This window comes from Amblyomma maculatum, chromosome 9 (assembly GCF_055883805.1).
Source record: "Amblyomma maculatum isolate TAMU_Amacu chromosome 9, ASM5588380v1, whole genome shotgun sequence".
Classification (NCBI taxonomy): domain Eukaryota; kingdom Metazoa; phylum Arthropoda; class Arachnida; order Ixodida; family Ixodidae; genus Amblyomma; species Amblyomma maculatum.
In genome coordinates this window covers 30,280,973-30,308,889 of record NC_139352.1, presented here as the reverse complement: position 1 = coordinate 30,308,889, position 27,917 = coordinate 30,280,973, and the positions used below count along the sequence as shown (strand labels likewise).

The following is a 27,917-nucleotide window of genomic DNA, read 5'->3' as shown; positions in this document are numbered from 1 at the left end:
TGGAGTCACATCAACGTTTTGTAGGGTCCTGGAATGGTCTTGCCAACAATTTTCGGTGTTCTTGTCGACAAACGATACCGGGGTGCGTTTTTAATTTGCAGATCTGACACACTCGCTTCTTTTTCTTATGCAGGCTATGATTTAAAGCAGACATACGTACAACTTCAACGCCTGTGGCGACCAACACTGCATTCAGTCACAACTGCAGAACTCCTTATTAATGCGAAAACATTACTTGGCTAGGTCGGCAAGGTCGTGTCCGCAAAACATGTCCGCCGTCGTTCTGTCATTCTCAGAGCAGTTAGAATCCAGCGATTACGATCAATTGAGGATCATATGATGACGCTGTAAAAAAAAAAACGTGTGGATATGATGATTACTTAAATAAAGCAAACCAAAAATGTAAAAATAAAATTAAGCATACGTCGTGAGGCCACATTAGTTGGACGTCGACATTACTCGTATGGCTAATGTCGACGTCCAACTAATGTGGCCTCACGCCAGTCGGAAATGTATGTGTTTCCGACTATGAGCGAAATAGGTAGTGTCCAATCTTTGGCGCACATGCGTCACGGTGAGTCTCCATCACGTGAACTTTGACTTCCGGGTCGTTTCTGTGGTTTGGTTTCTGCTGGCATTGCTTGTAGGCGTGAGGTTTCAACCTTTATTTTCTTGATATTTGTGCTCTATTTGCTGCCAATGTAGCGTAGTGCTCGGCTTCAAACTACTGCAGCTCAACTAGAACGCGATTTAAGATGTTCCGAGTGCCGTCGAGTTCTGAAGGGCGAAAACCGTTGGCCGTTGCAATCCGCTGGCTGACCGTAGACTTCGAGCTGCACGTGCAGCACGAGGCTTTATTTAGAGTATTTTGTCAATGGCAAGTGTTGGATGGCGCTGCGAAAGCTATAGAATTTTGTAAAGTAGGTTGTCTGCTCCCATTGAGGAGCATCACGTTGGCGCTCGGGCGACTATTGGCTACTGGCTACAGCTGTTTTCGCATGATAACGGTAGCAGCATGCCTTCCTTCCGCGTCTTCAAAAGACTCGCAGATTGTATTGTTTGGCTTCCACCAGCGGAACGTGATATCAAGTTATAACTGCTAAACACTTTTCTTCGTCAGACCATTTCTGCTACATGCAAGTTCTAGAATCAAGGCCAATGTTTACCAATCAGCAGTCGATGGTTGATCTCGTTGCCTAGACTAGACCAGCGTGTCAACGTGATTTGTAAGATTTATACATTTTAATTTAACTTATTTATTTGCTGATTTAACTCTAGATAGCAAACATGTTTTCAATAGCACAGCAATCAGCATGAGCACGCACGAATGTTGGAGAAATACAAGCAAGATGCTATACGTTTCCTGCTTGCGCAGACCTACTACTTGGTGTACGGGTGTTTATTCTTCTTGTAATGTGTATAAAGAAAGATAGTTACAGATGGGTTCTATAGTGGGCGTCAGACGCATATAAATATCTTCACTTCAGGACACCACCAAAACTGTCCGCATATTTTTAATTTCTCATTGTACAACACATAGGAAAGCTGACAGCTGAGATACATTGTATAAAACCGAAATGTACTGTTAAGCAAAGCAGTTTTAAAATAGCGAAGGTGCTGCTAAACACGCATGAGGAAATTCAATGATAGTATGCATCTACATAGGTTACTTGTAATGCAATGCAAGGTGCTGCATACATGAATTTTATTTTATTTTCATTCGAGAGGTCTGCTGCGTAGCCTTCTGGAGAAAAACAAGGCGCATGGTGGCCATCGGCTACCTCAACAAGTGAAACATTCTGCAAGGTAGGTAGAGGCTGGCCTGGCGAGCAGCTTTTATATCGGTAAGGATAAGCATGAATCTTACCGAAGCAAGAATTCTGTGCTCAGCACCATGCACTTTTGTTGCAGCTTGAAATTACTCTCCCACAGGTCTATTGAACCGCATTTCTGCAGCCTGTAGTAAGAATTTTCTCAATTTACTGTTCCTCACTCGCAGCCTTGCGTGGAGGTCGTTAATCACATGCTGTAAAACATGTGCTGCAAACGTTCTGCTGGAGAAAGTAATATGAGGTGTAATTACCGGACGAGTAATGTTCCCATTTCAATTTATGCTCTTTCATGGTTGTATAATAAAGACTAGTCACTTTCAGTTTTGGCTATTTTCCTGTGCCTGACTGTTTCTCTTGGTGCCCGTAGGAAAGCTGTGATACGTGTTGAGACCTTCCTTTGAACTGATGTTTTCATTATGAAGAACCGCAAAACAAGTTGACTTTATGCCTAGATTTTCGTACTTGACTTTCTTACCTTGAACGTAGTCCAAACATTGCAATATTTATACATTCCCACATTTCAGTATATATGTAATAATAGCCTATGTGTATAATGGATCATATAAATGTACACAATCTATTTTTTCTGCTTACCCAAATCCCAAGCACAAAGTACACAACAGCAAAATAGTTACAGGCTCTTCCCATATTTGATTGAAAGAAACAATGGTTTCACATAGGTAGGTTTCAAGAGATGCCATTAAAACAAAGCTTTTGTTTTAGTACTTGCATTTTTTGACCGACTTAATGGAGCGATCATCATTGACAAATCAAGCATGCGAAATTCAAACATGAGAGCTTCCACTGTTGTATGTGAATGGCGTAAAATGTCCCACACACTTTGCTTGATTAATTTTGTTTATGAGTGGGGTTTTCTCGAATTCACTGCAGTCTCGGCAGGTGGATATGTATCGCTCACTGCCGGAATAACTAAGTCACTAGACGATCCAGGCCCTCAACACGTCATATATCTTTGGCTGGACACATGTTGGGATAAGATGCTTGCAAAATAAATACAGCAGTGCTAAAAATGCAACTCGTACGTGATGCAGTTACGATAAAAAAAAAATCAAATGCTTGAGAAAATTTTTATTTCATGATCCTCCTAATGTTTTCATTGACAGCATAACGTTAACTATTATACAGTTCTTTCGCATTTTGCCTCCTACAGTATTTAAAAAAAAAAAGACTAGCACATATGTGAACCAAATCAGTTAGGCTGTCAAGACTATGTAGTTTTAAACACTGAAGATTCTGCACACTTCTAATGTTTCGAAACACTGGTAAGTAAATGTAGATCCTGAGGAGGACGTCTACAACGCTGGGTTAGGATCGCATGTCACACTTTTATCTTGTACCCCCTACCCCCCCCCCCCCCCCCCTTCCTTCTTATTTATTTCACACCCATCTCACCCACTCCCCTCTTTTCTCCCCCTTTTCGCTACCCTTTTTCTTTCCCCCATGTTTATTCGCCCCTCCTCACCTCTCCGTTTCTTCACTTATAGCTGCATTGAGCTCCGCGCAACGCACACCTGAAGAAGTAGCCAAGCCGGCTCCGAAAGTTAGGGTTTCTGTAAAATAAAATAGTGATGGTTGGAGAAATTTCAAGATTCATTTAATTTTAGCTCAGCAACTAAAACGCGGTGTACAGGCCGTGTTTGTAGACTGCTACAGTACACCGCAAGACAAGAAACTCTAGCTGCTCTTACTCTCTCGGAGAGTGGAGCATAACACGAGAAAGATTTGTAAAGGCTGCAAAAACGTGCACAAAGTCCTCCTGGGATTTGCATGCCTTCAGTTCTATGCTGTCGCAGCTACAACTTGCGCGACAATCCGTTCCTACGTAACTCTACTCTGTGGCTACCGGAAGTCTAATTATCCGGCTTCTGCTAGCAAAGCACCTCTAAAAAATGTTCCCTCTAGTATATTTTATAGATATATGTAGCGAGTGCATGATAACGTCAACGACAAATGAACTTTGGCAGAATGAATGATGCATGCTAAACTTCAGCGCAGGACACACATTGTAATGACTGTACTTGCAACGACTTCTCGCCCGTTGTCTTTCCCATACGAAACATTAAATATGGTCATAATATATGCGAAGATCATTATGACCTATTCTTCGACTTCATTCGCGCTTATAAAACACATGAAGAGTCGAATTTAAACTTCTCGATGCGGACATTCATGTAAAGCGCAGTAGACGCGTATCTCGGCGATCGACCATAAGTCGGAATACCCAGCGTGCTTTGCGACTCGTTCCGATTTGACACCGCCTATAAATGAGCGATAATTATCTGAAATGTGTTATGAGTATAAAATATTCAAATTAAACTTCCGACAGCCCTGCCGAATCTTTACTGGGCAAATGCTTGGGTGTGAGCGATGTTGTCCACGATATGTGTCAGCGAGATTCTGCGAGTGACAGATACAGCGCCTTTTTTTTCCTGTAAACCAATATTAATAGAATTCCGGTGAACTTTTATGCGTTCAACCGAAGGCTGGTTGCGTTCGACAAAGAGAGCTCAAAGTGCCATGAGCAGGAGAAACGCTCAGGCCGTCGCATTTCGCCAGCGTAGACACTGCGATGCTCTAAGAAGTACAAATCATTAACTACGCCTGATGTTCTGTTTTTATTTATTTGTCTGCACATGGCATATGACCCTGCCGCTCAAAATCAACGCGTCCACATCGCTAATGAAGTGATGGGATTTTGTTTTTTAGTGCGGAGCCAAGCTTTATGCAATCTACTGTCGAGACTTGCGGACGCAGATGAGTGAATACTTTTTTATAAGTCTAATCGTCCGCCTTTGCTAAGGCTGCTAATGCAAAAGAGCAATCTTTAATTTGGCATGCTGCGATAATATCAAGAGTTTCTGGAATAATGTCAAGTTCTGACATTCACAAATATTGTTGGTGTGAAATGTTTTTTTTTAGCAATTTTCTTTAGAAAATATTTAATAATTTCCTTTCATACTACAGCTTTCGCCACATGTCTTGCTGTTTGAGCGGCGTTTTGGTATTCATGCTATTGGGCTTTAAATACATGACCGAACGCCTGCATGTCAACTCAGTATTCTTTAGGCTCTGCCTTGACGTGTCCTTCACAGATGAATGGTGTTCGGCTTTTGATGCTTTTTCTCGTGAGCATGGATGTGATGCTAGTGTGAGTATAATGTTCATCCGAGCATTACTGTGCTTAAAAGATGCTGAAAAATATTTAGAGATGAAAGTGTTCTCGCCACAGTAGTTCCATTTTTCTTATTATGGGTACACATGTGCAGCATTTTTGTCTAAACCTTATTGTCCGGGAAAAACCTCATTAGGCGATGGCTTTGCTCTGATCTACTGATGCTGAAACGCAAAAGTTCAATTCTTGGGTGACACTGCGCAACATTCTCTTCTTTGTGTAATGCCTGATGCTGCCAGCCTATTTGTTATTACGCATAGGTACGTGTTTGTACTTCGCATCTCGACTCTTTTTTTTTTTTTCACGGTGACAGTTACAAAACACATACGCTTGATTTCGCGGTGTTTTGTAAATGTAAAAAGTGTGGGGCGAGAGGAACCCTCGACCATATAATTTGAGAGTGCGCTTACTCCCCACGCAGGGCGCAAAGCGTTAGCAGTAGGGAAGCCTGGGAAACCTTATTGCGAAGCTCGGACCCTGAGCTCCAACTCACCGCCGTCCAAATGGCAGCAGAGGCCGCCGGCGAAACCAAACCGGCCAGCATCTAATGCGACCATCCCGTGCGGCTGGGCCGCTAAGTTCCCTCCCCCTTAAAGGGGGGTGAGACAGAGCGGTCCAGGCGGTGTGGTCCTTCTCTGTTGGACAATAAAAGTTTTCAACAACAACAACAACATGGGGTCCTGAGGTGCAAGGCTTCGTTATTAGGCGGGATACCGGAGGGCTGTATGACATGAAATCGTAATTTTTCTTGATGTGATCAGTTTCGCTGTCGCCCTTATTATTAGTAGAAGATGTCTAAATAAAACATGCCCTTCCCATTCACTGGACCGGCAGCTGCCAGGGCAATATCCGAGCTCGAAAGGTTCCGGGTAGCAGCGGCTACAGAAAGCGACGGCCCTCTCAGCGTGTCTCCGGCAAGGCGCGGAGCAAGCACAAAGCTGCGGTAGGAATGCACCAATAGCTGGTTGGCAAGCGGGCTCTGGGTGTAGCGGAAGCAGGAAAACAAGTGACGACACAGCTTTTTTCGAGCAGTAGTTTTGGGCGCAGCCGCCAGGTTTGCCCCTTGAGACATCAATTGCAGTTTTTTAACCGTTCTACACCTAGCTGAAAGGAAAGTTCGGTTACATTTCTTGTTATTCGTCATCATCACCCTTATCGCTATCGCTACTATCATAATTATCAACTAACTGTATCATCATTATCATCGTTACTACCAACAACATCGTTACTATTATCTTCTTCATAACCACTATCACTAATTTCATCGTTCCCGTGATTGCTACTCTTCTCCTCGCGCTAGACAAGAATAATTACGATCAGTTTCTCGCGAGCACGGCGTAGAGTACACGACATAACATGAAAGAAAACTGCGATCAAAACAAAACTTGAAAAAAGACACACAAAGCAATGTAGTACATGAGTGAATGTCATGATCAGCCAGCGTTAGACTGGCCTCGTCGCTTTAAGCTCCCGTAGCGACAACAAAGGCTCTACCCTTGAGAGCCATTCGGGAGGTTCTGCAGCCACTTTTTGAATGAGAATAAACCACTCCTTACTCTCTCGAAAATAAATTCGAGTAGCTCTGTCATCCGTGTCAGTCACCATCATCATCATCAGTCTGACTATACCCAATGCAGGGCGAAGGCCTATCCCATATTTTTCCAATTATTGGCCCCTGCGAACTTCTTAACCTCATCCGCGCAGCCAACTTTCTGACGCACCCTGCTACGCTTTCCTTCCCTTGGAATCCAGTTTGTTACCCTAAAGGCTGGTTCACACTGGCGACTCGCGGTGGTCGTGAGGCTCGATTCGTCGCGGAGGGGAGACCGGCGACAATCGTCGATCAACAGGGTGTGTTCACAACGCAATGCGACTCGCTTTACGGCAAACCCCTCTCCGAACCAGATTTGAACGAAGAGCCGACTTTCGCGCCTTTACGGCTTCTGCCACCGCGCTCGGGGTAGATCAATTCGGACTCATTTCGGTTATGAACATGTGAAATTATCAGCGAAGAACAGAATCTTATGATTATCCCCATCTTTATTATCCCACTGTTTCGACAGCCAAAGCGCTATAGTTCGATAAAGACAGAAGCGGCGGTGGTGTGTGCGCTGTTAGCGTTCTCGCGAAATAGCAGATCACGAAATCGCCTCATGCCCGAGCGTCAAGCACATGATTAAGAATACGAGTACAAACGCGAATTAGTACGCTTCACTCTCGAAGTGATCCTTGACATGTGTGCCCAACAACTGCGGGCGCAGTAAGTCGATCGTGCACACGCGCGCATGCACTTTTGAAATTTCGCGCCTTGGAAGGAGGCAGAAGCGCTGCGGATTGGCTCAGTAGTTTTGAGACTTCAAGTCGCGTCGCAAGAAATCGGTCAGCGAGCGACTCCCTCAAACTACCTCAAACGGGTCGCTGGCGACTCGTTCGGGTCGCCCCTCCGTGATTAATCGCCCCCTCCGTGACGAATCGTGTCGCGCGACCTCCGCGAGTCGCCAGTATGAACCAGCCTTAAGCGACCATCAGTTATCCTCTCTTAGCACTACATGTTCTGCCCATGTCCATTTCTTCTTAATTTGCTCTAGAATGTCGGTAACTTGAGTTATTTCTCCGACCCACTCTGCACGCTTCTTATCTCTTAATGCTACCCCTACCATTTTTCGTTCCATCGCCCTCTGTTGTCCTCAACTTAAGTGGAACCCTCTTGGGTAGCCTCCACGTTTCAGCCCCATGCATAGGTGAGTACAGGTAAGATGCCACTGTTGTATACTTTCCTCTTGAGCGATACCGGTAAACTGCTAGTCAATCTGCGAGTGCTTGCCAAATTCGCACCATACCAATCTTATTCTTCTTCTTATTTCCTTTTCATGGTCCGGAACTGCGGTTACAACCTGTCCTAAGTAGACATATTCTCCAACTACTTCCAGTGCTTCGCTACCTAACGTAAACTGCTGTTCCTTCCCGAGGCTATTGAACATTACCTTAGTCTTCTGCATATTGATTTTCAAGCCTACATGTCTACTTTTCCTTTCTAGGTCACCAACCATTCATCATCATCATCAGCCTGACTATACCCACTGCAGGGCGAAGACCTCTCCCATATTTCTCCACTTAACCCGGTTCTGCGCTAGCTGCATCCACTTGACCCCTGCGAACTTCTTAATCTCATCCGCCCACCTAACTTTCTGCCGCCCCCTGCTACGCTTTCCTTCTCTTGGAATCCAGTTTGTTACCCTAAGCGACCATCGGTTATCCTCTCTTCGCACTACATGTCCTGTCCATGTCCATTTCGTCTTCTTAATTTCCACTAGAATATCGGTAACTTGAGTTATTTCTCTGACCCGCTCTGCACGCTTCCTATCTCTTAATGTTACCCCTACTATTTTTCGTTCCATAGCCCTCTGGGTTGTCCTCAACTTAAGTAGAACTCTCTTGGTTAGCCTCCACGTTTCAGCGCCATAGGTGAGTACAGGTAAGATGCAACTGTTATATACCTTCCTCTTTAGCGATACCGGTAAGCTGCTAGTCATAATCTGCGAATGCTTGCCAAATGCGCTTCATCCGAATCTTATTCTTCTTGTTATTTCCTTTTGATGGTCCGGATCTGCGGTTACTACCTGTCCTAAGTAGACATATTCGCCTACTACTTCTAGTACTTCGCTACCTAATGTAAACTGCTGTTCCTTCCCGAGGCCATTGAACATTACCTTAGTCTTCCGAATAGTGATTTTCAAGCCTACCTTTTCACTTTTCCTGTCTAGCTCATCAATCATTATTTGCAGTTCATGCCCCGAGCTGCTTAGCAAGGCAATGTCATCAGCAAATCGCAGATTACTGAGATATTCTCCATCTACCCTTATCCTTAACTGCTCCCATTCCAAGCCTCTGAACATTTCCTCTAAGCAAGCTGTGAATAGTACTGGGGAGATTGTGTCTCCTTGCCTAACACCTTTCTTTATGGGAATATTGTTACTTTCTTTATGCAGAGCTATGGTCGCTGTGCAGCCACTATATATACCTTTCAGCACTTTCACGTACGGCTCGTCTACCCCCTGATTTCGCAATGCCTGCATCACCGCCGAGGTTTCAACTGAGTCAAACTCTTTTTCGTGATCAGTGAATGCTATGTATAAGGGCTGGTTATATTCCGAGCATTTTTCTATCACCTGATTGATGGTATGGATATGATCGATAGTAGAGTACCGTTTCCTAAACCCTGATTGATCTTTTGCTTGATTGAAGTCTAAGGTTGTCCTGATTCTATTAGCGATTACCTTAGTAAATACCTTATACGTAACAGACAGTAAGCTGATTGGTCTGTAATGTTTAAGGTCCTTAGAGTCCCCTTTCTTATGAATGAGGATAATGTTTGCATTCTTCCATGGTTCCTTTACCGTCGATGACACCAGGCACTGCGTATACAGGGTGGCCAGTTTTTCTAGCACGATATCCCCCCGTCCTTCAGTAAATCTGTAGTTATCTGATCCTCTCCAGCTGATTTCCCCCTTTTCATAGTTTCTAATGATTTCTTGACCTCGTCCTTTTTCACTGGTGGAACGTCTGACTGTTTTTTCCTACCGCAAATCTCATTACGGTCCTGACTACTTTGGCTACTGTAGAGATTTGTATAGAACTCCTCGGCTACTTTGACTATCTTATCCATATTCGTGATGACGTTGCCCGCCTTGTCCCTTATCGCATACATTTGGTTTTTGCCTATGTCCAATTTCTTTTTTACCGCTTTAAGGCTTCCCCCGTTTTTTACAGCATGCTCAATTTTCTCCATGTCATACTTCCTTATATTGGCCACCTTGCGCTTATTGATTAGCTTTGATATCTCGGCCAATTCGATCCGGTCTGTTGGATTGGAAGCTTTCCTACTCTGGCGTTTCTTAATCAAATCTTTCGTCTCCTTATACAGCTTACCGGTATCCCCTCTAACTATCCTACCGCCTACTTCTACCGCGCACTCAGTAATGATACTTTTGAAATAATTGTTCCTTGCTTCTAGGGTAATGTCGCCATCCTCGGTTAGAGCTGAATACCTATTCTGTAGCGAGATCCCAAACTCTTCTGCCCTCCCCCGTCGCCGCTAATTCGTTGATGTTTTTTTTTCTTACTAATCTGGTGCGTTCCTTCAGATTTAGGCTAATTCGGGACCTCACCATCCTGTGGTCACTGCATCGCGCTTTCCCGATTACCTCTACATCTTGCATAATGGCGGCGATTGAACACCGTATGAAGTCAATTTCATTTTTAGTCTCCTCGTTAGGAATTTTCCATGTCCATCTCCGGTTCTTCCGTTTGCTGAAGAAGGTATTCATGATTCATAAGTTATTGCGCTCTGCAAACTCAACTAGTAACTCCACCATGCTGTTCCTAGAACCAATGCCATAGTCACTTACTGGTCTCCTGCCTGCTTTTTCCCTACCTTGGCAATGAAGTTGCCCATCGGTATAGTATATTGTGTCACAATGATGACGTCTTGAAACTTAACAACGTCATCTTCTACCTTGCACAAGTAGCAAAATTGTGGTTCGCCAATCACGATGCTGATATTCCAACTCGGGCCTCATTCAAATCTCGCTTTTTGGATGTCTTCGGTCGCCCTGCGGTCCACAAGCTTCGCACTGAACACCATTACGCCAACGACCTCAGAGTGCATCAGCCTCAGAGCGCCGCATTATTGATGAGCAAGTCGACGAGATACTCAGTAGAGGTGTCATTCAGCCTTCCAATAGCCATTGGGCGTACCCGGTCGTTTTAGTCAAGAAGAAAGACGGGTCTATTCGATTCTGAGTGGACAACCGCCGCCTTAATGCGATCACACGAAAGGACGTCTATTCGCTACCACGCATAGACGGCGCGCTGGTCACTTTGCTTGGAGCGTAATTTTTCTCCTCAATAGATTTACAATCTGGCTGCTGGCAAGTTCCAATGGCTGAGGACGATCGCCCGAAGCTTTTGTCACTTCCGACGGGCTCTATGAGCTCAACGTGATGCCGTTTGACCTGTGTAACGCGCTCGCCACCTTTGAACGCATGATGGAAAATATTCTACGCGGTTTGAAGTGGCACATATGTCTCTGCTGCTTGGATGATATCGTCGTATTTTCATCCTCCTTCGCGACCCACCTAACTCGCCTTGAAACTGTCGCGCAATGTCTTAGTGACGCCGGTCTGCAGCTCAGTCTGAAAAAGTGCCATTTCGCCGCTCGCCAACTCACCATTTTAGGGTATTCAGTGTTCAAGGATGGCATCCTTCCAGATCTATCTAAAATCCGCGCTGTCGCTGAGTTCCCGAAGCCAACATCTATCAAGCAATTACGCAGCCTCATAGGCTCGGGCTCCTATTTTAGGCATTTCTTTCGGAACTTTGCGACCATCATTGCCCCTCTGACGCGACTTCTCAGCGCTCACAAAGAAATATTTCTGCCTGGTCGCGGGCTCGCGATACTACTTTTACGAAATTGCGCACGATACTTACCTCACCCCCCGTATTGCGCCATTTTGACCGGCTGCTCCTACCGAAGTGCACACCAATTCCAGCGACGCCGGCTTTACCCGCCGGTTCTTGCCCAACGAAAACCCGGTGTTGATGAATATGTTGTGGCGTGCGCAAGTATAACGTTGACCATGGCCGAGACCAACTACTCGGGGGCAGAAAAGGAATGCTTGGCCATTGTTTGGGCTCTTCATAAATTTCGGCCATACGTTTAAGGGCGCCCATTCAATGCTGTTGCGGACCACCACGCTTTGTGTTGTCTTCACTAAAAGACACCACCGGCCGACTCGCCCGCTGGTCGCTTAGATGCAAGTGTATGATATCCGAGTCATCCATCGTACAGGGCGCACGGTTTATCTCGCTCGCTAGTGCCACCTGATGCTCCGTTGTCCCTTGCCTCCAGCTTCGCCTTGTCTTCCCTGGCCATCGACGACATGCCATCAGAACAGCGCAAGGATCCGTGGCTAACACCACTAATCGATCTTCTTACGAACTGGTAACTTTCACCGGCTCCTCGCGCCCTTCGTCGTCAAGCGCAGCATTTCGCCCTTCGTGACCATCTCCTCTATCGGCGCAATTATATGCCAGATGGCCGTATGTGGCTGCTCGTCGTACCTAGCCACCTCCGTAGTGATATCCGCGCAACTTAACATAACGATCCGCAGTGTAGCCATGTGGGTGTATTTAAGACTTACGAACGGTTGCGACAGCGCTTTTACTGGCGTGATATGTATACTTTTGTCAGTATGTATGTGCGTTTGTGCATCGATTGCCAGCGTCGCAAGGCAGAGGATGCACTACAGCATCTTCCGAGCCGATAAAGACCATTCGATCGTGTTGGCATCGATTTGTATGTACCTCTGCCGTATACGCCTGCAGGGAATCGTTGGATCATTGTGGCTGTCGATCACCTTACTCGCTATGCGGAGACAGCGGCACTTCAGGATGCCACCAGACCCAATATCACGTCCTTTCTTCTTCATCACTTTATTATGCGGCACGGGTCCCCTCGTGAACTTCTAAGTGATCGAGGCAAATCTTTCCTATTCGAGGCTGTCGAAGCGCTCCTACGCGAATGTCAGACTATCCACCGGACAGCCAACGCGTACCACCCTCAAACCAACGGCCTTACAGAGCGCTTCAACCGCACACTGGGTGACATGATGTCCAAGTACATAGCCTCCGATCACTCCGATTGGGAAACGATTCTCTCATTTATAACATATGCCTACAACACTGCCGTTCACGCAACTACAGGATTCTCGCCATTGTTTCTGCTGTACGGGCGTGAACCTTCGTCTCCACTCGACACCAGCCTCCCCTACTATCCTGATATCTCAGAGTATACATCACTTTCAGCAGCCGCCAGACACGCTGAAACATGTCGCAAGCTGGCTCGCTCGCTTACTTCGGACGAGCAAGCCAAGAAGAAAGCGCACAGCAAGAGCAGCCACTCTGTGCACCAATTCTTTCCCGGTGCTCACGTATGGCTCTGGGTTCCATCGCCACCACCAGGTTTGACCAGCAAGTTTACTGCCACGTACCACGAACCCTATCTAGTGATCCAACAAACTTCTTGAGTCGATTTCCTAGTTGAACCGCTAGCCTCTTCCACCGACTTTCACCGCCGTGGGCGTGAGATTGTTCACGTCGACCGTTTGAAGCCTTATTACGATCCTGCTATCCTTTGTCTCCTTGAGTCGCCAGGATGGCTCCTCTTTTCTCCAGGAGCCAGATTGTAAAGAAGTTCCGATTAAGCGGACATACCACCGAAAAAGAGGAAGTGCTTTTGCGGACTAGCTGTACAGGTTACGCCACCACCGCTCCGGTCTTGATCGCTACCAGTGCCCGCTACCAGTGCCTAGATCCCCGCTTAAATCCTCAAACGTCTGGCATCCACAGCTGTCATATAGCACCACACGACACTGCGGATAGCCGGTATGCCTACCTGGCCATTCTCACGTTTGCAGCACAAGGAGAAACGGCAGGAAGAAACTTTCATCTAGTGCGACCCCGTCAGAGCGTCGAAGTGCCGCCCTTACGTGACTGTGCATGTAGCATTTTTTTTAACTCAGTCGTCATGATCAACAATTGCTTTTTTATTTATGTTTGTCACCAAAATAAAATTTGCTAAACCCCTAATACTGAAGGCAAGGAACGTTCCCCTACTCTCGTTATCAGCCTCTTCGTCAACCGCAGAGCCAAGCGTTGTCATTCCTATGATCGGTGACGTGTGCTATTCTTTCTTTACTCGCGACTATACTTCGCTTTCGAGTTGGTACACAGAAAATATTTAGGGATCGCCATTCCTTTGCTTCACGAATTTAGATGCACGCGTATTTGAACTTTGTTGGCCTTGCTGTGAATAATTTTGTCAATTTATTTTTCAGATATGGTTATCCACCTAGACGTGGTAATCGCTACCAATGGTGCCAGAGAAGGGTATGGCGGGCCATCAAATGTTTTCTTAGTAACAAATAAATAGACCATTCGGCTCATAAAGGAGGTGCATCAACCACAATAATAATAAAGATGAAGTTAGCGCTAACAATTGGTTGAAGACAAAAGAAAAAAAAAACACACGACGATTCACAAATGCTACTACCAACTTTTCAATGGGGTGTAAGACAATGAATATAAAGGCAAATATGATCATGCGCAGACTGCGCAGGCACTCACGTCATGCAATTGAGATCGATTAGCGCGAAAAAAAAATTAAGAAAGGCACATTCAGCGTCATAAATCTACAAAAGAGTGTCACTCGCACAGCGAAAAGATAACTTTTGAACATGAAAGGCCTCCAGCAAAAGCCGAACATTTACAATGGCGCTCGTGCCTATACACTTTGTACAGTCAAACCGTGCCCTACACGATCGAGCTGACGCACGAAGGCATATTCTGCACAAGATTGGAGGTACTGTCGTTACTTCTGTAAAGAAGACAAAGAACAGAAAAACGCTGCGGCATCGCCATCACCATCGCTTGTCTCCGGCGCCCATCTCGCTCGCGCTGAAGCTGTGCCTTGCGGCTGGTAATTCGACCCTGCTGTGCCCGAAGTACTGCCAGTGCTAGACGTTCCAGCCAACCATTAAATCCACATTTCACTTGGTGGAGGTCAATCTGAGGTTTCCTGTACCCATCTCGCCCTGGAACTTCGCAGCAGAACATTGACTACCCCAATGACGGAGCCGACTTCATTGCACCTACCTCCGCCAGTCACCTGCACAGGTGCCGTTCGTCAACGGGACCCGGCTACCTTCAGTGGAAGCAGCGATGACGACGTCGACGATTGGCTGACCACTTACGAACGGGTCAGCCGTCACAATAACTGGGACGACAACCGTAAGCTCAACAATGTCATCTTTTACTTGAGCGACGTCGCTAATCTGTGGTTTCGAAACCACGAGTCGGACTTTGGCACCTGGGCGAATTTCAAGACGAAATTTTCTGATGTCTTTGGCCGCCCCGCCGTCCGAAAACTCCGCGCGGAACAGCATCTTCGGTCGCGACTGCAGCTGCCCGGTGAAACGTTCACCAGTTACATTGAGGACATTGTTGATATGTGTCGTCGCGTTGACCCGACCATGACCGAGGCCGCTAAAATACGTCATGTCCTCACAGGAATTGATGACGGCGCTTTTCACATGCTCATCGCGAAAGGCCCCACTACGGTCAAGGAAATCTATGACCTCTGTCAAAGCTACGACGAGCTCCGGAGGGAGCGTGCTTTGATTCGCCAGCCTCATACATCACTTGCTGGACTAGCCGCGGAGAGGGAGTCATCTAGCCTCTCTGAAGACATCAAGGCTTTTGTACGCCAGGAAGTCGCGCGACAACTGTCCCTGCAGCCCTATGTTAAGGGGTCGTGAACAACTGGCCTTGTTCCGGAGCTTCGCCATGCAATCCAACAGCATGTATCTGAAGTCCTCCCTAATCCTGTTCCTCAACCAGCTCCGGTCGCACCTTCAATGCCGTTACTCACGCCCACAGTTTCATCGTCCGGCGTTGCGCCACTGAGCTACGCTCCACCATTCGCGCCGGCTCCTCCTCAAGTATTGCGCCGCACGTATGCCGAAGTCACTTCAAGTCCACCGCCTGAGCCAGCATATGCCTATGCTTCGCCCCCCATGCGGTCGGCACCAACAGCTTTTGCTCCCCCCTTGCTTCCGACACGATCTCCATGGCGCACATCAGACAACAGGCCTATTTGCTACCACTGCGGCATCCCTGGGCACACTACACGCTACTGCTGGCGCCGAATAAATATGGCCTTTGCTGCACGGCCTGCGCCACCTTATTTGGCCCCCCAGTTCCCAGTCCCATCGGGTCCTCCAACAGCACCCCCTGAACCTCCGGACTTCCGCCCTCGTCGTTCGGCATCACCACGTCGCCGCTCCATTTCGCCAATGCGCCGACGACCCGCTACCCAGCCGGAAAACTAACCGCCGCAGTTCGCGAGGCACGAACTGCGTATCTGACCGAATTTCAAAGTCCTCGTCTTAATCCCGCGAATGTTATTGCTGTCATCGTTGAAGGTGTTCATACTCTTGCGCTCGTCGACACCGGTGCCGCTGTATCAGTTATCAGCCAAAAACTCTGCCGCTCCATCCGAAAGGTGACTACGCCTCTCGAGGGACTATCGCTTCGTACCGCATCCGCTCACAGTATACAGCCGACAGCTATCTGCACTGCTCGCGTCGTCATTGCTGCAGCCTTGTACATCATCGAATTCGTCGTTCTCCCCACATGTTCTCATGACGTCATTCTCGGCTGGGATTTCCTGTCCCAGCATCATGCTATCATTGACTGCGCCAGTCCTCAAGTAGAGCTCATTGAATCGAGTGATGCACCGTCTGATGCCCTGCTCCACGAGCCGTGTCCTCGTTTTGCGACCAAACTCCTCGTAGCACATGACACAACCATCCCACCCGTTAGCGCTGTTCTGGTTCCCCTCACTGCCTCTTTTACCACCGCCGCGACAGTCCTCTTTGTGCCCTCTAACGTTGTCTGCCGCCGCCGCCACTTACCGCTGCCGTTTGCCGTCCTTGACATGAAAAACGGCGCTAGCACACTTCTGGTAGCCAATCCTCTTCCGTCTCCGGCTATGTTGATCGAAGGGGAGTGCCTCGGCCGCATCGAGCCCGTGGACCTTCTGTTCACTTTTGATGATGTGTCATTCCCTGTTTGCCAAGTTGACGCCTTGACTCCAACTCGTGTGGCTTCAGATCCGCTACAGCGGGACCTTTTTGACCATTCCGTGGACAGCGCTCTAGAACCGCGCCACCGCGAGCAACTTCTTGACCTTCTACACCAATTCCGCGCCTCCTTCGACATTCCGCAATCTTCCTCGGGCCGCACGACGACCGTTTCCCACCTCATCGACACTGGAGCTCACCCACCTCTCCATCAGCGGCCGTATCGGGTGTCCCCGACTGAGCGCCGTGTTATTGCCCAACAAGTCGATGACATGCTGCAACGCGGAGTAATTAGAGAATCCTGTAGCCCATGGTCATCTCCTGTGGTCCTAGTTAAAAAGAAGGATGGCTCCATACGATTTTGTGTTGATTATCGCCGCCTCAACAAAATCACTCGTCGTGATGTGTACCCCCTCCCACGAATCGACGATGCCCTAGACTGTTTGCAAGGCGCAGAATTCTTTTCCTCACTCGATTTACGCTCCGGGTATTGGCAGGTGCCCATGGCAGAGGCGGATCGTCCTAAGACCGCCTTTATTACTCCAGACGGACTATACGAATTTAATGTTATGCCATTCGGACTCTGTAACGCCCCAGCCACATTTGAAAGAATGATGGACACTGTACTGCGCGGCCTGAAATGGAACATTTGTTTATGCTACCTCGATGATATCGTCGTCTTTTCAACCGACTTTCCGACCCACCTGACTCGACTTCGCCAGGTCTTCACCTGCCTAACCCGCGCCGGTCTTCAACTGAACCTCAAAAAGTGCCGCTTTGGTGCCCGCCAGCTCACAATACTCGGACATGTTGTGTGTAAAGATGGCGTTCTGCCTGATCCTGAGAAGCTGCGCGCCGTCGCTGACTTTCCGAAACCGACCACTTTGAAACAACTGCGAAGCTTCGTGGGCCTCTGCTCGTACTTTCTTCGTTTTGTTCGGAATTTCGCAACCATCATAGCCCCCCTTACACAGCTCTTGAAAGGCACCCCTAACCTCTCCTCTTGGTCGCCAGCCTGCGATGATGCATTCGCGACACTGCGCAATGTTCTGACGTCACCACCAATCCTTCGCCATTACGACCCTACTGCACCTACAGAACTTCACACCGATGCCAGTGGTGTCGGCCTCGGCGCCGTCCTCGCTCAGCGCAAGCCTGGCTTCTCCGAATACGTTGTCGCCTACGCAAGCCGTGCTCTCACCAAAGCCGAGTCCAACTACTCCGTTACCGAAAAGGAGTGCTTAGCAATCGTGTGGGCTGTAACGAAGTTCCGCCCTTACTTATACGGCCGCTCTTTCGAGGTAGTTACAGATCATCACGCTCTCTGCTGGCTCGCGTCTCTCAAGGATCCGTCTGGCCGTCTCGGGCGCTGGGCTCTCAGGCTTCAGGAATACGACATCAGTGTAGTGTACCGCTCTGGCCGCAAGCACTCTGACGCCGACGCTCTTTCTCGGTCACCGGTGCGCTCGCCTAACTCATCGTCCCCTCCTCAAGCATTCTTGTCAGCACTCACCATTGAGGATATGCCTTTCGAGCAACGACAAGATCCTTGGGTTTCTAACCTGCTGGATATCCTTGGCACTACTTCCGCGGCTACGCATCCTAGGGCACTCCGCCGACAGGCCTCCCATTTCGCCATTCGGGACGGCCTTCTCTACCGCAGGAACTACAACTCAGACGGCAGAACGTGGCTTCTTGTCATTCCGCGCCACCTCCGCTCCGAGGTTTGTGCCCACCATCACATTGACCCTCAAAGCGCTCATGCCGGCGTCCTCAAAACCTATGATCGAATTCTTCAGAGGTACTACTGGCGGGGAATGTACAATTTCGTACGGCACTACATTCGCTCTTGTACCGCCTGTCAACAACGCAAGATTCCTCGCCACCCCGCTGGCCCTCTCCAGCCTTTACCGTGTCCAGCTCGCCCGTTTGATCGCGTGGGAATCGACCTTTATGGTCCGCTACCATGCACTGCCGCTGGTAATCGATGGGTCATCGTCGCAGTCGATCACCTGACCCGTTACGCCGAGACTGCTGCACTTTTCGCGGCGACAGCCCGAGAGGTAGCCCATTTTCTTCTGCACCACTTCATTCTTCGACACGGCGTCCCTCGCGAGCTACTGAGTGACAGAGGTCGTGTCTTTCTTTCCGAAGTAGTTCAAGAGCTCCTGTCGTCTTGCAAATCGATACATCGGGCTACAACCGCTTATCACCCGGAAACAAACGGCCTCACGGAGCGCTTCAACCGTACTCTTGGGGACATGCTCGCAATGTATGTTACATCTGAATCGGGAAGCTCCAACTGGGACCAGGTACTGCCATTCGTAACGTTCGCGTACAACACTGCCACCCAAGCAACAACTGGGTTTTCGCCCTTCTTTCTCTTATATGGCCGTGAACCATCTTGTACTCTGGACACAATTTTGCCATACCATCCAGATGCCTCTGAGTACAGTGCTTTGTCAGATATTGCACAGAAGGCCGAGGAATGCCGTCAGCTAGCTCGCACGTTTACCTCCAACACTCAAGGCTATCGCAAAGATCAGCATGATACCGATACCCCTGCTCCCACGTTCCTGGCCGACAGCTTCGTTTGGCTATGCGTTCCTGCCACCAACAAACTAGACACCAAATACCACGGACCTTATCGCGTCTTGGAGCGCACATCCCCTGTGAGCTACGTCATCGAGCCAGTCACCCCTTCTTCCGACCACCGCCATCGCGGCCGCGAGGTTGTCCACGTTGGCCGCCTCAAGCCATATTACAACCCTCTGGTCGTCTCTTCTCCCTGAGTCGCCAGGATGGCGACTTCTTCACGCGGGGGAAATGTAAAGAAGACAAAGAACAGAAAAACGCTGCGGCATCGCCATCACCATCGCTTGTCTCCGGCGCCCATCTCGCTCGCGCTGAAGCTGTGCCCTGCGGCTGGTAATTCGACCCTGCTGTGCCCGAAGTACTGCCAGTGCTAGACGTTCCAGCCAACCATTAAATCCACATTTCATTTCCAATATTTTTAGCATGGTTCCGTAGCCAGTCATTAATGCAGTGGCCAATTTTAATACGAAGCCCTTTTCACAACTCTAAGGGTGTGAAAAAAGCTATTGCTTTTATCTGTTTGGAATTTTCGCTTCAAAAATCATGCCATCATAGAACTTCAACGATCAGGTTTCCCGCCTCTTGGCGGCAGGCTTCTCTGGACCGGTTATCTCAGCAGTCGCTGAAAGCCTTCTGCAAAACCAACAGGCACCCAAAAAAAGAGGAGCTGATATCGTCCTCATCTCTTGTCTTAAAAGCCGGTGGCGGTCCCATACGACCACCAGGTTTCGGACAACAATAAGAAAGTGGCCGGCAGGCACCATGTATGTAGCTTTGGTTTCCTCCCCCGCCAACCTATCAAAGCATTGCGGTAAAAAGACGCATTGCACCTCCTAAATCATCTGCACCACAGGAGTGGTATATAGCAAACCCCTTCATGTGGGTTTTCATATGTAGGCCAAACTGGCTGCTGAATTAATGACCTGCTATGGGAGCATGCTAAACACATCGAGAATAACGACAGAACCTCCAATCTTTCGCCGCATGTTTCTTTCGCGGCATGATATGAGAATGTAAAGATTCTAGGCAGAAGCGTCAATATACAAGTTCAGCTTGTGCTAGATGCCTTCCATGTCCAAACGTTATCTCATCGCTGTCGGATTGACGCTTCTTTGTAGATTTATGACGCTGAATGTGTCCTTCTTAATTCTTTTTCGCCCTAATCGAACGCAGTTGCGTGACCTGTGTGCCTGTACTGTCTGCACATGCTTATATTTCCCTTTATATTCGTTGTGTTACACGCCTGTAAACAGTTGGCAGTAGCGCTAGTCAATCGTCTTGTGTGTTCTTTCTTCTGTCTTCGTCCAAATGTTCGCACTAACTTCATCTTTATTATGCAGAACCAACTAGTCCGGCAAAACGCATCTCTTAAAACACAGTCTCAATAAACTGCGCGGATATGGGCCAGTTAGAACAATAATCTAAAGTCCTGTACACGGCACACAATTGAAGCTAGACAGTATAAAAATGGCGGAAGTTTACGCCCACTTAAGCCAGGCTGTAACGAGGTAGAGTTCTGATGGTTGTAATAAGTAGCATCGATCTTTGCATTTTCCGAGCATGGTATGTGCCTGCCGTTTTTGCCCCCCAAACTGGCTTCTTGCTGCTCAGGTGTTTGAACAGCATTTCTCTAGGCCTGTTTCGATCTCTACACTTGCATGGCACAGCACACGGGACCCTTTGCGTTCCGCATTTTGATAGAGGTGAAAACAAAGCTTCCGTTTCCTGTGCTACGTCCGAGCACGTTAAATATCCCCAGACAGTCGTCATTCTAAAGCCATTTCACTACAGTTCCGCTGTCTTTCTTTTTTCTCTCCGGCACCGTACTCTCTGGCATAGGTTCTTAGACTCGGGAGCTGTGCTTGGTTTGACCTTGATATTTTATAGTAATTTAGTCGAAGCAAGACGAAACAAAATGTTGTAAGTACATACAGTAGAATTTTAAATCTAAATAATTCTGTGCTCATACCATGGAGCATGCACAGCTTTAAACCAAAGGAGATTGCGCTTCAAGTAGTAAGTAGGGCTATTTGACGGTATATTATAAATATATACAGAAAAGTAGTGTATGTAAAGCGCACCAAAAATCCACTAACGCACTCTGTCCCTCGTGTATACAATGGGAGCCAGCAACCACTGAAACTGAGCAAGCACATTGGATTTTTGTTCTTTTGTTTGTAGTGAAATAGCAGTGGAATCATAAAGATCAGCGATTAAACATCCGGAGAAAAAGAAATAACATGCCACTGGCGGAATTCGATCAAACGACATCTGAATATCGCGCCAGGCTCCCTTTGTATGTATATGATAACGAGTCGCTCGTTGTTTCTAGAATTCTTTACCGATCCGTTCTGTTGCAAATATAAGATGCAATAGCAGTTGTTAGTGGTAACCCTAGCCATTTCTTGTTTTCTCAAAAATGTTTGGAGGTTAGAGCCCTTCCTCCCTCTCCTATTTTTCATAGGCCATATTATGACTACTTTATCCCGTAGTCAATGACCGCTTTTTCCCCCTCAACCGCTCATTTGAGAACTGACGAGATTTCTGTCAAAAGAATTTCTCCGGACCGATAGCGTAAAATAAGAAAATGGATATTGTGAGCCTTCCACGGATCTTCTTTCATTTGTACATACCATAATCATCATCTTTCTTTTGTACATACCATCGTCATTGTCCCGCGGCGCTGGCTCCAGCGCGCGCCTGGGTTCTCCATCAGATTAAGACGCTGACACGGCGTACCTTGCCTTGCCGTCTCGACTTTGGCGTCACGACCTGGCCTTCTTTCACAATATTATCCGCATGCCACAGTTCTATTCTGGTGTTCTTTGTTTTCTGTATGCTTCGTACTTCAGTGAGTGCCATTCTTCGTGAGGGCAATATCAGACTTCACAACAAAGTCAGTACTGCTACTACGTAACCACGGCGTGCAATCTCTTCAGAGGAGGCCGCTATCTCAACATGAAAATACGCGATGACCATTCTTGTATTCCGGCCTAAACATAGCTTTTTTGGCCGCCGGCCATAGATAAGCATGCGTATAGCCACCTTGCTGCAATGATGATCCGGCCGGTGCGGAAAACTAGTTTATTGCAGAATTCATGGTCATGCTTGTAAAGATGCCTGCACCGCATGTAGCTGCGATCAACATATATTTCAGCAATCTTGCACCGATAAAGATGACAACAAGTTGCGAGAAACAGGCAAACGAAGATATGAATATGAATTTAAATTTCATTTGGAGAAAGCCGTATCTGCAAGGCGCCAAAACCAGCGTGCCTTAGCGCAGAAATGGAAAAAGTTGGGAATCTTAAGCAAAGCCCTCAGGGCAGACGCTATGGAGAATTTACAGCGCGTTTTCATGTCGGCGATTTTTGAGCATTAACAGACTGGCTGATTACGGTGTAAAAGGAAACTTTGCGGCGCATGCAGACAGCAACTCTTGTATGTCTTCCCATACTCAAACAATTGTATCCCAACATCGATGGGCGTTGCCCGCACTGTGGAGAGATCTGCGATATTTATCAGATGATGTTGGCATGTCCCCTTCCTCTAACCCTCCTCAACTCCTCCAGACGGGAGGCCCAAAGGACTCGAGCAAAGCGTGCACGAGACGGGTTCTCATGTAGCGTCCCGGAGTAACGATACTGGCCTTGTAGTGGAGTCTTCAGACTCTTAAGATATTTGTGAACATTAATTACGTTTCTCCACCATCCACTGGCAGAGTGGTAGTAAAATAAACCTTTAGTAAAATAAATTGTAAATCTGTCACACTTCTCGGCAGATATTTCAACCGCGCCGGAAGAAAAGCGAAGAAGGCAAGTGTGTAAAACAAAAAAAAAGAGAGAGAGAGAGGTGCCATTATGGAGAGCACTAGAAGATTATCTATATACTGCAAATCAAATAATACCTGGAGCGATACCAAATCTCTAGGTTTCCCAGGTGGCATCAACAATTGACTCAATATTGGAACCCTATTGGCAATGCACAGACTTATGTCGGGCCAGATATTGCCAATCGAGTAGCAATATTGCGGCAATATTTTGTGCTGCCTTGGTTATATCCAGGTTTCGACGTGTCATTTCTTCTGTCGACCATGTGCATGGTTATTCTGTTAACATCCGCACAGGACCAAAACAGTTGAAAAGCTTGACCAAAGCACTGTTTTTAGACATCAAGGGCGTGTTACAAAAGTGTTACATATAAGATCGTTTTGGAAGCACTAGTAGTTGCTGAGATCGGAGGTCGCGTGTTAATTTCATCTACCATATCTCTGCTCACTTTGCTGTCTGCTTGTCTTTCTATCGGTGCGTGTTTCTAGCATTGTTTTAACATAATGTCCAACCAATTCACCCAACAAGTCACTTTGCTCATTTGCCCTGATTCTATAGCAGCCACTTAAGGCCTGCAAATTGCATTAGTTCGTGGATCGCATGACCATCTCGTTGCCAGCATCTAAAAGCTGTACAATTACGCAGCGTCTAAAGGTCATGACTAAATATAATGACTGCCAGAACACTGTTATTACAGGAATCACCAGGCGGACGAGGCTGCCCGTTCTGGCTACAGTGATGAATTGCAAATCAATATCGATGCACCCCGAGGTGACGCATCGTGTGGGCTTCGCTCTGCCGCTGGAGTTCATATTTTAAGCGTGGAATAAGGAACAGTTTTGCAGTCGCAGCATCAGGGCAGTGGATCCTGTCCAGCGCATTTGTGTTCCATATGACATACCGCGTCGCTAAGCAACATTGCTGCACATTCTGTTACTGTGTTGCTCGAGGGTATATGCAAGCATGAAGTAAGCTTATTACTGGCATTTCCTGTCGTCTGGCTCCGTTCCTGGGCTTATCCCAAGCAGTAAGGAACATGGCAGCTTTAAATCGATCAAGGTAAAATTGAATATAGGAAACATTTGAATGTTACCACTGAGGGACAAGCTCTGTAGTTTGTTAGCCACTATGGCTAAACGATAAATTGGCCGATTAGTTATACACAGATATATACAGTATTCAATGAAGTGTAAAGGATAATGACTGAAGCATTGCGTGAAGACAGCGGAAAAAAAGGGTTGGAAAATGACACAAAGAGGAAACAAATCCCTAATGCTTCGGCACCGGGACGTTGAGTGTAAGCTGGGCATTTTGTATGAGTAATACATTCATGACCTCGAGCGTAAAGGTATTATAGAAGAGTGAAATATTTATTCATACATTTAAAGAAAAGCACGTCAATTAGTTGAAAAATTACAGACCGATTACCTTGCTTTATTCTGGCAAAAAGGTATTTATAAACTAACTGCTAAGGGAATCACGACATCATCGTGCATCCTTCAACCAAACAGGCATGATTCCATAAAACTTACTTGACAATACATCATATTCAAACTATCAATCTGACCACACAAAAATGCTCAGAATGAAATTAACCCTTTTACATAGCAAATCAGTGAAAACATAAGTAATCCCGAAAGTAACAAGTATTCAGTGCGTAGAAGAATAAAAAGCAAATTACTGAAGATGACCAATATGGCTTCATAGCCTGTATAGTACTTCATAGACAGGAAATAAATAATAAAATGAAGTCATGTCAGGCATGCAGACTATCTGAAGGTATTCCTGAGTACTTACACAAGGGCTATGCAGAGACCTAGAGTTAACACTGTTGGAGAGAACAGTTCTTGAAAACGATATTAATAACCCGTGATTCGCTGATAACTTTGCATTGTAATAATAGGGGCAAATTAAAAAGCTTGGTCAATGGCATTGCTTTAACAGGGAACCAAGGTCTATAAATTAATATGTGCTCTTCCAAAGTAATCTTCACTAGGCTCTCGTAAGACGAGTGCAGTGAGGAGTGGTGACTAGTTACATTATTTACTGTAGGTAACGACCGCAGACGTAGGCGATGATTCCCAATAAATCGATAATTTTCACTTGAAACACCTTTGCCTGGTATAATCAATGCGCCATATACCTTTATTGACAATTTATCATCATCCATTATAAGAACACATATACGAATTCCGCATGAGTGGTACAGAACTATGAGGCAAACGATGGAGTCAAACAATGGAAAGGGTTTTATGTAAATTAGAGCCATTACAGTGAAAAGACATATGACAACTGTAACGTTAAGAAGCAAAAAAGAATAGATGGGTTAAAGAACGTATGTACAGCCTTTGTGAAACGTTTAGAACCCAGAGGGTTTGCTTTACGCGAGCTGTATATTATAATTTCTTTAACAATCGTGGAAATCCTAGCCATTGGAGAGGTTACGACTAAAAATCTTGCCTGCAGCAAGCTCCGAAACCTGGGAATGCATTAGGAGCCACATAGTATGACTCATAAGTAGACCCCATGGGCTGTAAACTTTTCCCAAGGGGTGCACGTCTGTTACTGCCATAATGGTCGAGAGTATGACGAAAAACGGATAGCAATGGGCTGTTAAAGGCAACAAACTGGATTCCCGGCAAAGTCAGTAGTAGGATAGAGAAGGAGAACGTTATCTTGGAATATGGATTTCGTAGGGTTGGGATGTCCGCAGCTGCCACAGGGCCGCTAATCGGAGGCATATTGGAGAGACCTTCGCCCTGCATTGGGCATTAGCTTATGATTTATTAAATAAATAAATAAATAAATAAATAAATGTTATGATTGTGACGTAGTATATTTTTAATCTTTAACTAAATGTAGCTAGGACACTTTAGAACATCACGCATTTACAGATCACTACTTTAATGTCTCTAGAGTTAAATAATAAGCAATATTTAAGTAGCTAGAAATGCTTCTGCCACTCACCCATTTTCAAGCATTAGACAGCGGCCGAATGAGAACCGCGGATCTAGCAAAGCACCTTAATTCCATTTTTTTGTTCATAGTATGAATCATATTATATCATTTCTATGGTACCAGTACACTTAGCTGCCCGTTATTATTCCGTTTACTTCCTTTCATACACCGTGTGGTCCATTGTTTGTTAATTACCTTCTCTTTATTTCTTTCCGCCTTATTTATTTCGATCTTTCTTTCATTTCGTTCTATCTTACTTTATTTCCTTCTTCCATATCTCGTTCCTTTTTTACCCCTGTAATGCTCGTTTTATGTTCTTTCAATCGTGAATTTATTGTTTTGTAAACTGCATTATATTCAACAAGAGTCTGACACAATGTCACGGCTGTCATGCTATCGGGATTCGATCGCACGAAGCATTCCTGAAACTGTCTCAGACAAGTCAAGCCTTAACTGGCGTCTTAGTCTAATGACTAGTGACTATTGCTTCTCGAAATGCTCCTGCGTTATCTGTGCGATTGCTTTTCATTTGTGCTTCAAAGTATTTCTTTCTCTTTCAAATTCAGTGCAACCCGGATGGCAATGGAAGGGATTGCTTCGTTGGCTGCGCCTGCCACCGGAGTGAATATAATCGAAGACTAGGAATGTGCTTTCCTCTCAGGTTATCAATACCTAATGATTTCGAAGAGACACCAGCCGTGAAACACCCGCTATAGACATCTCAAGCTGCTTCAAGCTGCAAATAACGTTTTTGAGGTTGTGTCTTGTGTGTTTATCTTTTGCGTAAAACTCGGTCGGAAACAGTTACTAAAATGAAAAAAGCCAGAACAGACTTACAAGGAGCTGAACTGGCAAATGACTTCAACAGCTTTTTCCTGCCCCGCCGTGGTGGTGCAGTGGTTATGGCGCTCTACTATTGCGCCCTAAGATGCAGGGTCAAATTCTGGCCGAGACCGCCACTTTTCGATGAAACGCAAGACGTTGTGCATTGTGCATTGCCATTGCACGTTAAAGAACCGCAGTTGGTTAAAAGTTCCGGAGCCCTCCACTACGGCATCTCCCATAGCCCGAGTCGCTTTGGGCGTTAAACCCCCAAAGCAAACCAAACCAATCAACAGGTTTCTTCTCTCGCTTGGTGGCGTTACAACATTCCTGATGAAACTTTCATGAACATCCGAAATGACAAATCAATTTTTTAGGTCAACTGAAGGAAAGTGAAGTGATTGCAATGCTTTTGATGATTAATAACTGCAAAGCACCCAATACCAAAGACATTCAGATAGCACCTGTAAAATATGTAATTAATGTGATGGCTCCTTGCCTTACCGATATTTTCAATCTATCTTTGTCAAGTGCAATTGTAGTATGCAGATGATAAAGGTTACAGTGACAATCAAGAAAGGTGATAGAAATATGTCAAAGTATGTTCATGTTGGTTCTACAGGTTTTTCGAAAAGGCCTGGATAAAATTATTCTAAAACATCTGTCATCAATTACTGACAGTCGTAACCTCGTATCCTCAGCAAAATATGGGTTTCTCAAGAATAGGTCGACAGAGCTAGCGCTCCTAGCTCGAAAAGAATTCATTATGAAAAAGGTTGAGCGGCAGACCATGCTTCTTGGACTTTTTAGACTTCTCAAAAGCCTTTGATCTTATTAACCACAAAATTATCATTACAAACTTTGATCATTATGGCATTTGATGGGCAACTAAGAAATTATTAGCATCATATTTGCAACATAGATCTATGTTAGTAATGATTAAATGACAGAAATCTTTAGTAATTTCAGTAAGAAAAGGTGTCCA

At 46.3% G+C, this 27,917-nt stretch overlaps 2 long non-coding RNA genes across 2 annotated transcripts; one reads left to right on the top strand and one right to left on the bottom strand.

The window, feature by feature from the left end:
* LOC146178736 (uncharacterized) lies at positions 1-27,271 on the bottom strand. The gene is made up of 3 exons (XR_014700883.1): positions 26,948-27,271; positions 3,316-3,403; positions 1-345 (listed from the first exon to the last, which is right to left on the bottom strand). It is a non-coding gene; the product is annotated as an uncharacterized LOC146178736 (long non-coding RNA).
* Positions 4,877-26,813, top strand: LOC146178737 (uncharacterized). Its single transcript, XR_014700882.1, has 3 exons — positions 4,877-5,001; positions 13,923-13,974; positions 26,677-26,813. It is a non-coding gene; the product is annotated as an uncharacterized LOC146178737 (long non-coding RNA).
* Positions 27,272-27,917: the final 646 nt, after the last annotated feature.